Raw genomic sequence first — 12,032 nt, 5'->3', positions numbered from 1 at the left:
GAGAAAGAAGCAGCGGCAGCACAAAGAGAAGCAACATATCAGCAGAGATGTGAAGAATTTGAAAAACGACTCAATGATATGATGCTGATAATTTAGAAAACGCAACCTCAGAATCCACCATCGTAGTCTCATTTATGTTACGAGCATTATAATGAACCTTGTTTAACTGAACTTATATTACGTTAATGAAAACTTTTATTTATTATATTGGATTTGATGTTGTTTGTTATGGATATAGAGTTTGATGTTATTATTGTTTTGTTTGTTGGATAATGGAACATGTTGAAAAAATAGTTTTGGGGTAATCAAGCATAATTTTTAGGAATGTTAATTCTGTGTTATTAAGCGGCGTTTGTAACAAAAAATGCCGCAATATACCATACATTTAGCGGCGTTTGTATCCTATAAACGCCGCTATATACAGAACTTTACCGGTGTTTTTAGCAAAAACGCCGCAAAAAATCAATACCTATTGCGGCGTTTGTGAGAAAAACGCTGCAAAACATCAAACCCTACTACGACATTTGTGGAATAAACGACGTAAAACATCAACATCTACTGCGGCGTTTATGGGAAAATGCCGCAAAACATCAACATCTACTGCGGCGTTTGTGGGAAAACACCGCAAAACATCAACACCTACTGCGGCGTTTATCTAAAAAACGTCGCTAAATATCAACGTCGCTAAATATCAACACCTATTGTGGCATTTTTCTGACAAACGCCGCTAAATATCAACACCTATTGCGGTGTTTGTCACACAAACGCCGCTAAATATCAATACCTATTGCGGCGTTTTTTGTATAAAAACGTCGTGAACTCTAGTGGCACTATTTTTAACGGCGGTTTTCGCGGTGTTTGTCTTAACGCCGCATGTGTTTTTAGCGGTGCTTATAAACGGCGCTAAAGGTCAAAAAAATGCCGCAAAAAACCTGTTTTGCTGTAGTGGCGAAGCCATAACGATCCTCTTTTTATTGCCCAAATAGCCGAACACTTCTTTGTTTCATACCTCAGCTGCCTTAGTGAGGGTTGCAATGGAAGCAGACAGAGAAGAGAAAGATACCTAGTTATCTTTAATCATACGCAGAAATCCTCGTGTGTGAGCCATCCTAAAAAGTAGCGGAATTGAAAGCCACTGGAGGAAGATATGGAATTACCTACTCTGAGTAACAAGGGCAATGGTCAGAATGCATGCGAAATAGATGCAAGACATTAGATCCGGGTAGGAATTGTCCCAATGAGAGTTGCACAGCACTTTGTCAAGCCTTGTCGATGTAAAGCCACGGGACCAAGTGAAAGTGGGGCCCTAGAAACCCATATTGTATCATCCTCAATATCGGGTTAGTGACTAAATTGAAATATTTCAGAATTTGTTGGTCAAAATAGATAAATTGAAAGTTTGGGGACTCACAGGAAAAATTGTTGTGTAGGATTTAAATATTAAAGAAGGAATTATAGAAGGGTAAAATGGTAATTTGATGGAAAGATATTTGTTAAGTGTGGATATATATGGGTTACACGTGGGAATGAAGGAGAAAAAAATGAAGCTTTCTAGAGTTCTCTTCTTCATCCTCTTCTAGCCTTGAGCTTAAGCTTGATAAGGTGAGTTTTCTAGACAATTAATTATTCAGTGAATTTAAGCTGGGTTTATGATTCTTAAGTGATACTTAAGCCTAAGGAATGCTTAAGCTAGTATTAAAACAAAGAATATAGGAATTGTGAGGAATTAAAGTTAAGGAGTTTTTAAGTGAAATTTTGATGGTGAGTTAATAAGCTATAATGGAGGCTAAATTTGACTTTTCATCATCCTAGTTAAGACAAAAAAAGTGTTAAAAGTGGAATTAAATCATGTTGCAAAGTTGGTGAAATTCTTGAATTTCATGAGGAGGATAGGATTTTGAGGTTTAAGATGAAATAAATGAGTATAGATTGTTTTAAGTATGTGTACTGGAGTTAAGAATAAAAAAGGGGATGAAACATGAAGGATTTAAACTAAAATGGATGAGTTTTCATGTGTACCGATGCATTAAGGGCAAAATCCCATAAATTGTCAAGGTGTATCGATGCACTCATTTAAAATACAAACATCGAATGGGATTTATGTACCAATGCATAGATAGTGCATCGATGCACCCGTCAAGGGATGCATCGATACATGGTGTAGTGCATCGATGCATACCTTTATTAAAATATGAAAATAGCTTTCTTTTTAGCCTAAGGAGTGATAGTTTAGAATATATTAATTAGTATATTGATATGTATCAATGTATTACTATGTAGATTTAGAGCTTAATACTGTTCCAGAACAATCGAGGGATTAGGATGAAATCAAAGCAAGCAAGGCTAAGGTGAGTTCATAATATAGGTATAAGGTAATGGAAATAAGACTTGTGATAAGTCTATTTCCGAGGTAAATGTCATAGTATAATAGTATTAACATGCATATATTATAGTAAGTTATATATATTTACATAAGAATGTACTCAAATGCTTGTGTGGTAGAATATGAGATGGATGATTATCTGTATATGTGTTTATATGTTATAGTGAATATTACATAATATAGATATGTATATAAATTTATGAACTTATATGACTATGAAATATGAATGTGATATGTGCATATGGAGAAGACTAAGTGATATGAACTACGTAATCATATGGAAATAAGAACATGTGAAATGAAATATATGATAAGGAAACAGGGAACTCTATAAGAGTATTACATGATGTGTGATAAAGAGCACTCTATAAGAGTATTACATGATGTGTGATAAAGAGCTATAAGTTTGTGCTTATGTGATAGAAATAAATGATAAATACAATAACAATGCCCATGTTATGTGATGTGAGAACCATAGGTATAATTGGCATGCCAAGAGTCGAGGGTTCATAGGTCTTTCGAGACATACAGAGATCCTTTGGGATATACATAGGTCTTTCGGGACAACTTTCACATGCCCCTAGTGGGACCCCATACGAGCTATGGTGACAGCATAGTGCACAACCTCAATGTACTCGAATACCTTAAGTTCTCAGCAATGTACATGGGCCTATAAAAGATATGAAAAGAGTTTGTATGATTGTATTTTATCATGTTACCATTGCTTGCGTTGAATCATGTATGCACATGAATTAATAAGGGGATTAATAATGATCTATGCATATGTATTTATTTATTGATATGTAATTTGAGATGATTTTGTCTAAAAGGATGAAATGAAATGAGGTTGGATAATATGATGGAATATAGTATGCATATAATGTGACCTGTTATAAGTGTATTATATATTTTAGTATGCCTCACTAAGTCTGTGACTTAGCGTGTAAGTGATTTACACGTAGGTACAAAAAAGCAAGAAGACCGGTCTTGGGAACAGCAGAACATCATATCCTCATTTGAAGATCAGATCAGGAGCACCTGACGTAGTATGTTGGTTTATATTTTATGTGTTGGCATGTAAATAGTCATATAGTATATACGCTCTGATCGAGGTGTAATGTTTTGAAGTGGTAATGTAAACATAGTTTTATATTAATGAAACTTTTAAATTTAGGTTAGTTTTATAAATACACAAACTTTGAAAAGTCAATGTGACACCTCAGATTCGTATTCGGGTCGGATACGGGTTGGGGTGTTACACATATCTTGTAGTCCATAATCATGAAGAAAACTCTAGAAATAGATGCTTGATCGAGATGAACTGAAGCCTTCTTTTCTGTCCAAATTACTGAGTGTGGCATTAAAATCTCCAAGAATTATCCAAGGAGTGGATATGGAGGAAGCAAGGTTATGAAGATGGGCCAAAGGCTCTTTCATTTGGTGGAGTTAAGACTAGCGTAGACAATGGTAGCCAGCGTAGACGATGGTAGCCAGAGTAGAGGTCTAGTCTCTAGTGCAAGAAATCCAACAGTGAACAAACTGGAAATGGTTGGAAAAAAAATGTTCACGTGAACTGACGGGAACTTACAAATCCAAATGTCGCTAGAGAAACATGCAGCCTCAACACGATGCAAGAAAGGAAAACCAATGTTTTGGATAACCACTTCTGCTTTGAACCTACTGATACGCGGCTCAATGAAGGCTATCACATCAGGTTTGTGATCACGAATATACTGTCGAATAGTCTGGGTGAACTTTGGTTGTCCGCAGCCTTGGACATTCCAGCAAAAAAATTTAAATCCATAAGATTAAAAGGAGATGAGATGGAGGACTTGTTGTTATTCAAGCATGGCAACCGCTTGCTCTTTGGCATTCTTATTTCTTTGGCGTGCGGTATCTACAATAGAGGCAGGCATAGGCAACAGCTGCTCGACAGTCATCTGAGTAGTGAGATCAGGTGCAGGTGGATGTGAGCACGTGATGAGAATATCTGGCAGTTTGGGGTGTGCCACGGGAGTGATGCTCCCTCTGGGTAATGCTTGGGGCAATATTCGAATCTGAGTTTTCAGATATTCTGAGGGCATTGTGTTTGTTTCGATCACCTGGGGCACACGTGAAGAACCAATGGAGTTATGGATAACAAGGCCATGGGAAGAAGAAGCTATTTTTGGTTTCTAGAGTTGTATACGCTGAGGGGACCATTTCTTTTAGAAACCTGAGAATCTTTTTAGGGTATTTCAGTGGGTGGAGACATTGGGATGATCATTTCCTTAACAACAGTGGTTTCTACTTCAGAGCCATCCAAAACACTGAAACGAGAGTCATTGGGTTGGTTTAGCTATCCATCAACTTTTGCAGTTGCATGTGCCTTCATGTTCTTTCGTTAGCGGCGTTCAATGACCATCCATGGACCGAACAAGCTGTATGCGTTTTGTGTCGTACAAATCGTGATGGGTGCAATTCTCGTTTTCCCTTTATCACTATTCACTTCATCGATGAACTCCGAGCACGAGACTTTAGAATGGCCATAGCGTCCACAACGATAGTAGATAGTCAGAAGAGACTCATGCTCAATCATTTGGACATTCCTGTTGACGACTAATTTTGAAATGAGAGGGCGAGTCAGATCAATGGTGACTGCCATACGAGCGAATCGATCTCTCCGCTCGCTCTCGTTGTGATAATCAATTTCTAAAACTAGACCGATGCATTAGCCGATCTCTTGAATGATGTTGCATTTATAAAGGTTGACAGGGAGGTTTGGTAATCGGATTCAAGCCATGATTTGGCTAGGATGTGGTTAAGCGGCTGAGAAGTCCAGTGACCACAGTTCAACAGTCAAATAATGACTGAAGATACTCTAGGGGCCATCGGAGAAGACTTTGAGATAGTTAGAGTGAGCGCGAAGAGAGACTAAGAAGTAATCATTGTCGATATCCATGAGTCGAAAAGGTTGCGATGGCTTCCGAAGGTTATAGAGATGATTTCGTAAGGCCATGTAACCAATATTCCTACCAAAGAGTTTAACCACGACGGTTTGGTCAAAGCTTTTGTTTGAAAGATCAATGATGCGATCAGAAAAATCAATATACACTAATCCGTTGACGAATCCTCGCTGAACATCGTCATCCAAAATCTCAATATCTTCATCCTCAAAGATGTCTTCTTCTTCGGGTGGTAGGGAACATTTGCCTTCTGTGAGAGTATCTTTGTAGGAGACAGGAGGAGGTCGGGAAACTGATTGGCTATGGCTAGGATTGTCGATGTCCATGTCTCTCGAATGAGGCTTATCAGGATCAGGCGAATTCTCATCCCACCTGTAGGGTTTTTTGACGTTTCTAGGGTCGGTTGGGAGCATATTAAGTTTCTTGAAATTGTTGTGTTTTATTTCTCTGTATAGAAACAAAATCTTCCGAAGTAGGAAAGAGTATATGGTTTGAGTTTCACCTTATAAATCTTTGTATAGTCATGTACTAACTTATAACCAATATCATTGTTAGGCATTTGAAGCATATAATGCTCCTTTTGATTCGGCAGAATCAAAGCAGCTTCGTCACTGATATTGCACTATCACTGTTAATCAGGTCCACTTTATGCGAAATCTGAAGGGTAAACAAGTTTGGATAACAATAAACGTAACTCCTTAATTCGACCTAAAAAAATAGGTCGGATCTAGAGAATACACGTTGAAATTTGTCCCTTATAAAATCTGTGTTTGATTTAAAACTTAAAAATTATCATTTAAAACTTATAAACATTTTTCAATTTCAAACTTCAAATTTTTTATTAAAAATAAATGTCCAAATAAAATGATTTTTTTGACTCATCCAGATGCCTAACGTTACAAACATTAACATTTTAAATGCCCAGGCCATCAAGACATTAATTTCCCTCGTTAAGTAACATGTGTCACAATATGGTGATTTTTAAAAAATTTATTTCAAATTAAAAAATAAAATTATATATTTTTTAAAGAAAAACATAAACATTTTGAAATAACCCAAAAACTTTGAAAACCTTTATTTCAACCCTAAACCCACATCGATCGACATCCTTTGCCATCGACGAAGCTCCACCTGTAATACCCCAAATTTTGGTTAATTACCAAAATGTAAAACTTGAAAGTTTGATGGTCAAAGTAGTAGATTGGGAAAAGTTTGAGGAAATTAATTGATAAAGTTCCTAAAAAGAATTTTATTTCATAAATAGATAGTTTACTCTTGATAGTGGGGTTTTATGGAAATTATATTTTGGATTTGGAATTTTAGTAAAGAAAAATTAGAAATGGTTAAAACCGGTAAGCAATCGGTAATTTCAGATTGAATTGGAATCTTATAAAAATTTGAAGGATGTTATAAAATGGTTGGAAATATTATTTTAATATTTTGGATCAGAGAAATTTGGTCTGGAAATGTGCAATTTTTCAGATCTAACTAAAACAATGGAATTTAGTGACTAAAACATAATTTTTTAAAATTCATGGGAATTTTCATAAATCAAAGTCAAAATAATTCATCTTTGGCTTTGAAAGATGATAAAGATGAGTTGTCATGGTCTTGTGGTAAATAAGAAGATTCATTAAGGGTGATTTGGTCTTATCCTAATTAAATGAATATTATATTCATTTAAGTGGAATATAATGTAAAATACTATGAAATGCACCCAATATATCATTTCACTTGCTCATCTTCTCCTCCAAATTAGCCGTGTGTTTTCTCCTAAGGTAAGAGAAAACTTCAACTCAATTTTCAAGCAATTTACTTAGGATTTTGAGTAAGTTGTAAATAGAAAATTGTTATATACGAAAAACGCTATCATTTGGTACCAATATTGCATGGTAATCTTGTTGGTGTTCAAAGATCCCAAATTTAAGGGTTTGTATTCATATAAGGGATCATGAAATTGATGATGAATATGGATGTTTGTGAGGTAGTTGATTCATATTCAAGCATGTAAGATGATTAGAACATGTTTAATATTTCAAGAACTTGTTCTTTAAGTTTTGGTCATGGATTGTTTGAGTGAGAAAAAATTATGAAAAAAATTATATATGGGTTAGAAATGATGAAGGAAGTATTCTACAAGTCTTAGAAAAATTTGTGGACCATTTTGTAAATTTTGAAAAGTTGGAGATCAATTCATAAATTTTGGAAAATTGAGGGGTTGTTGTATAAGTGTTATATAATTGATGTACTATGATGGAAATTGTTGATTGGGAATTTAAATGAGTGTTATTTGTGAAAAAATGACTATTTTGGAAGTTTGCAAAGATTTGTGATTTAAGTACAACATTTGTAAAGTTGGGGTACTTAAATGTAATTATGCTTGTGTAAAAGCATTTGAATAGAAATAAATTCAATGCTGGAATTATTGGTATTAAGAATGTATGTGATAAAATGGTGAAGGACCATTTTGTGTAAATTGGAAATGTTGGTTCAAATGTTAAAAAGAATGGTTAAGTACTGAATATTTTAATAGATAACGAGTTTCAAATATATTATGAAGTTATTATGGGATATGTTTATGTTAGTATAATACTAACATATGTATTGTTATTAATTTTTGAATTATACAGATCGTGATTTATTTGAGATCGAAGTAAGTCAATTAGAAAAGGGTTTATTGTGGACAATAGTGAGGAATATATATTTTGAAATATATAAAGTGTCAAGGTGAGTGCAATACATGCATGAAATTATACATGGATGTTTTATACATCATCAGGAAGACTTGCGATAAGTCGACCTTGTTTTATCAGCATGATACTATACCATATTTTTATAAATTGACATGACATTAATATGTCAGAGTATGAAATTATAATGCATTGATTTTGGAAAATGTGATATTTTATCATGAATGTTAATTTGGGTATGAACTGTCCCATTGTTAAATATTGATAATACACTTTGCCATGGATGGATCAAATAAAATAGATTGCATGCTCAAGTAAGTCATTTAGGGACAGAGTATAGTTGGCATGCCATAGAGTCCAGCGACAGGCTGCATACGGGATACACTAAAGGATACCTAGTGTATATCGTGGGTATGACCTTATGTGCCATACGAGACTGTACTTATGGATACCTAGTATAGATGGTGGACACGACCTTATGTGTCATACGGGTTAGCACTACAGTGCTTATAGTTGACTCGTGTACGGGTTTTATACTAGGCTATTGTCTATGGTTTATGGTTTATTGGTTAATAAATGGTAAGTTATGCAAATAAGCTTACGAGTTTATGGAATGAATGGCAAGTATATTGGAAATAATATTTTTTATATTCAGTTATGATATTTTGATCATGGTAAAATATTGGATATGCTATTAGCATGGTTTTATGGCATTTGATTTGAAATTTAAATTCATGCATGAATTGTATTGCATTGTTTATTGTTTTAATTGCCTCACTAAGTATATACTTAGCATGTGATGATTTTCACGCGTAGGTAAAAAGCCAGTAGTGGATTAAAGAGTTTAAAGCAACATCAAGCATCAGGAGTATATTTCAATATCAGTAAGACATCCTAAGATGTAATGTTAACTTAATTAGTGGCATGTAATTATTATGTTTTATTTGCTTTGTTGAATAAAATTGGAAACAAAATGGAATTTTATGAACTTATATGTATTTTCGTAAGTTACTGTAGCAGTTACTGTAGCAATGAACGGTAACACGTTTTAAGCAAAATTTCCATAATGCATTTGGGGTACCGATACCCCGCTGTTCACGGGTACTGTTCACTGTTACTGTTCACTATTCATAAAAAAATCTTTTGAATTAAATTGTTTACAATGAAACATGATTTATATGATATGATATTTTTATAATATCATTTACCATTTTAAGAAAATAAATTTTAAATCTCGTTTGAATTGGAGAATGGTTTTAGAAATTCGTATAACATCTATAATCTGTATAAGTATAATTATACGGGTTATGGGTGTTACACCACCTGACCTCATCTCTCCCCGACGAACAAAACTCCCATGAAATCGTGATTGGTCAATGGCTAATCGACATTTTATACTTCGCGAACCTTAGGATGAAAATTGTGATCCCATGCGGTCTCGATGACCAATTGAAGGCTATTAACTTTATCGATCAACCGAAAACCACCAAGAGGGGTGAATTGGCCTTTGAAATAATTTGTGGTGGTAGCAATTAAAATTAAAAACTTTGCACAATAATTTAGAGTGGTTCGACTTCTAAACCAAGTCTACATCCATTACCTTAGCTATCCACACTAAGGATTTCTCAAATCCACTAGATTTGCAAACCTTTGAGGACAAGGTGTAACTTTACAAACACTTCAAAGTTTATACCCCAAAACCTTAAATACACACTCTCCCAAAGAGAAACTACAAATTTAACAAACAAAAGAAAAACATCACAAAAGCAAGCGTCTTTGCACAAATTAAGCACTCACTAAAAATCACACTTGAGAAAAATTAACAATATAGCTCACAAGCGTGTTACAAAAGATTTGATAATTTTTGCTCTAAAATACTATTGATGTTGGTTTGATATTGCAATTAACTTTTTTATTGTTCTCCATTTGAATCTCGATCCCTTTTATGTCTTCTAACATCAATCTAGCCATTTAGAGCCATTGGGGATTGAATAGAGCCATTGGATTCATTAATTTTGAGCATTTAATGTTCACTTACACATTTTGTATCGGTGCCAATAGGTTGGTCTCGAGACCTAGCCTTTCAATGGTCAAATTTATAGTCGGTGAACCTCCAATATCGATACTGTTTGAATCAGTATTGATACCAACCCATCATTCTCGAGACTGAGACCATGTTATCGATACCAAAATGCATTATGGAATTTTTTGTGTCAAGAATGCCTTAATGGTATCGAGACTGAAAGGTGTTTTGGCTAAAAATCAAGTGTTTTAAGCTTAAAAATGATATTTATAAAATGTTAATTTACTCAATAGCACTTGTGATTATTTTTCACACTTAAAAATGTTTTAAAATTGTTTATGACAAATTATTTATAAAGTTGAGAAATTGCAAATTTTAACAACTTAAATCATTTAAAAATCATGTTATATCAAAATCAAAAGTAAGTTCAACAATTTCACACTTTTTGATATAATAAAACCTTTTGTGAAAATTTTCTTTGAGAAATTTATTTGTCATATTTTGTGAAAAATAAAGTCTCCCCTTAGAAAAAAAAATGTTTGGCTAAAATGATTTTTGGCTAGCAATTTTGCAAATTTTATACATTTTACACTTATACATATTTCTCCCCCTTTTTGTTATAGAAAAATCAAATTAAGCTTCAAAAGAGAAAATTTGTTAATGTAATAGGGAACTCAAATATTCAATATAAATTATTTAAAAGTCAAATTATGATTAACATAAAATAAACACGTTTATAAGCATAAAATCAACATCAATAATAGTTCAAATTCATAAAATACCAAACTAACAAAGTATTAAATATAAAATAACATAAAGTTCCAAAATAAGTCATAAAGTGCATAAATCTCAATCACAAAGTAAAAGTCCTAATATGTTATAAAAATGTCTATTCTTTCAGATGTGGTGGCGAATGAGAGGAAGGAATCAAGTGATGACATATCAAGCGAACGCCATTCTCAAACACATCCAATCGATGATCCATAATAGACTCAAATGAGTCCAAGTGATGATCAATGGTAGACATATGATCATTTATGTTCCTGAAACTTTGAACCATGTAATCATACATGGTCTCAATCAATATCTCCTTTTGAGGTGTGGGCACCTCTTTCTCTTCCTCCTCTATGGCGTCCAAGTTTTCTCTTCTAAAAGGTCTCTACTCACTAGAAATGTTATCAAAATCCCAATTGACCTTGTGGGCCTATTTAAGATCAATGACACTAACGAGGGGAATATGAGGGTCACGGACGGTAGACACTCTAAGTTTATCCCTAAAAATATAGCTAATAATACAAGCATATGTAAAAGTCTTGGTGTAGTTGACCCCTTTATGGACAACATGAACAAGGTCTAAAAATATGATCTTGGTAAACCTTGGACGGATGTTGTTCTTAATATGAAAAAACCCACCAATAGTCACAAGAGCACATATGGGTAACCTTACCACCGAAAGGATAAAATAAATGATTAATGAGGAGTAGAAAAAGATGATTTGGGAAATCAAGATGAGTAAGGCTATCATTTAGGAATCTCTCCATATGAATAATAGAATTTTCTTTTAAAAGATCATCATCATTATCAATGATGTTCAAGAAAGAAGCAATAAAGGATGGACTAAGAGTAAAAAAGTGGCCCATGAGGTATGACTCGATCCCAACGATTTATCCTCATTGCCTTGGGCATGAACAAGAATAACATTAGAGAAAAAAACACGAATATGGTTCGGATGAACCTTGGGGGAATACTAAACAAGTCTAACCAACCCCACAAGATGAAGGTTTCAAAGATAGGAAATTGATACTCTCATTATATAAGAAAATTAGGGTCTATGGTACGCTCAAAATATATATGTTTGGTTTAGTAAAAGTGATTGAACATACCGAGAGCAATAGGTTTCCTAAAGCAAGCGTTTTAAAAGATTGCAAAATTAGAGGATTAACCTTCGAGGATAGTCCTACTAGACCTAGGACGCTTTTTTGAAATTCTAA

This window comes from Hibiscus syriacus, unplaced genomic scaffold (genome assembly GCF_006381635.1).
Source record: "Hibiscus syriacus cultivar Baekdansim isolate YM2019G1 unplaced genomic scaffold, ASM638163v2 tig00002840_pilon, whole genome shotgun sequence".
Taxonomy (NCBI): Eukaryota; Viridiplantae; Streptophyta; class Magnoliopsida; order Malvales; family Malvaceae; genus Hibiscus; species Hibiscus syriacus.
This window is presented reverse-complemented; position numbering follows the sequence as displayed.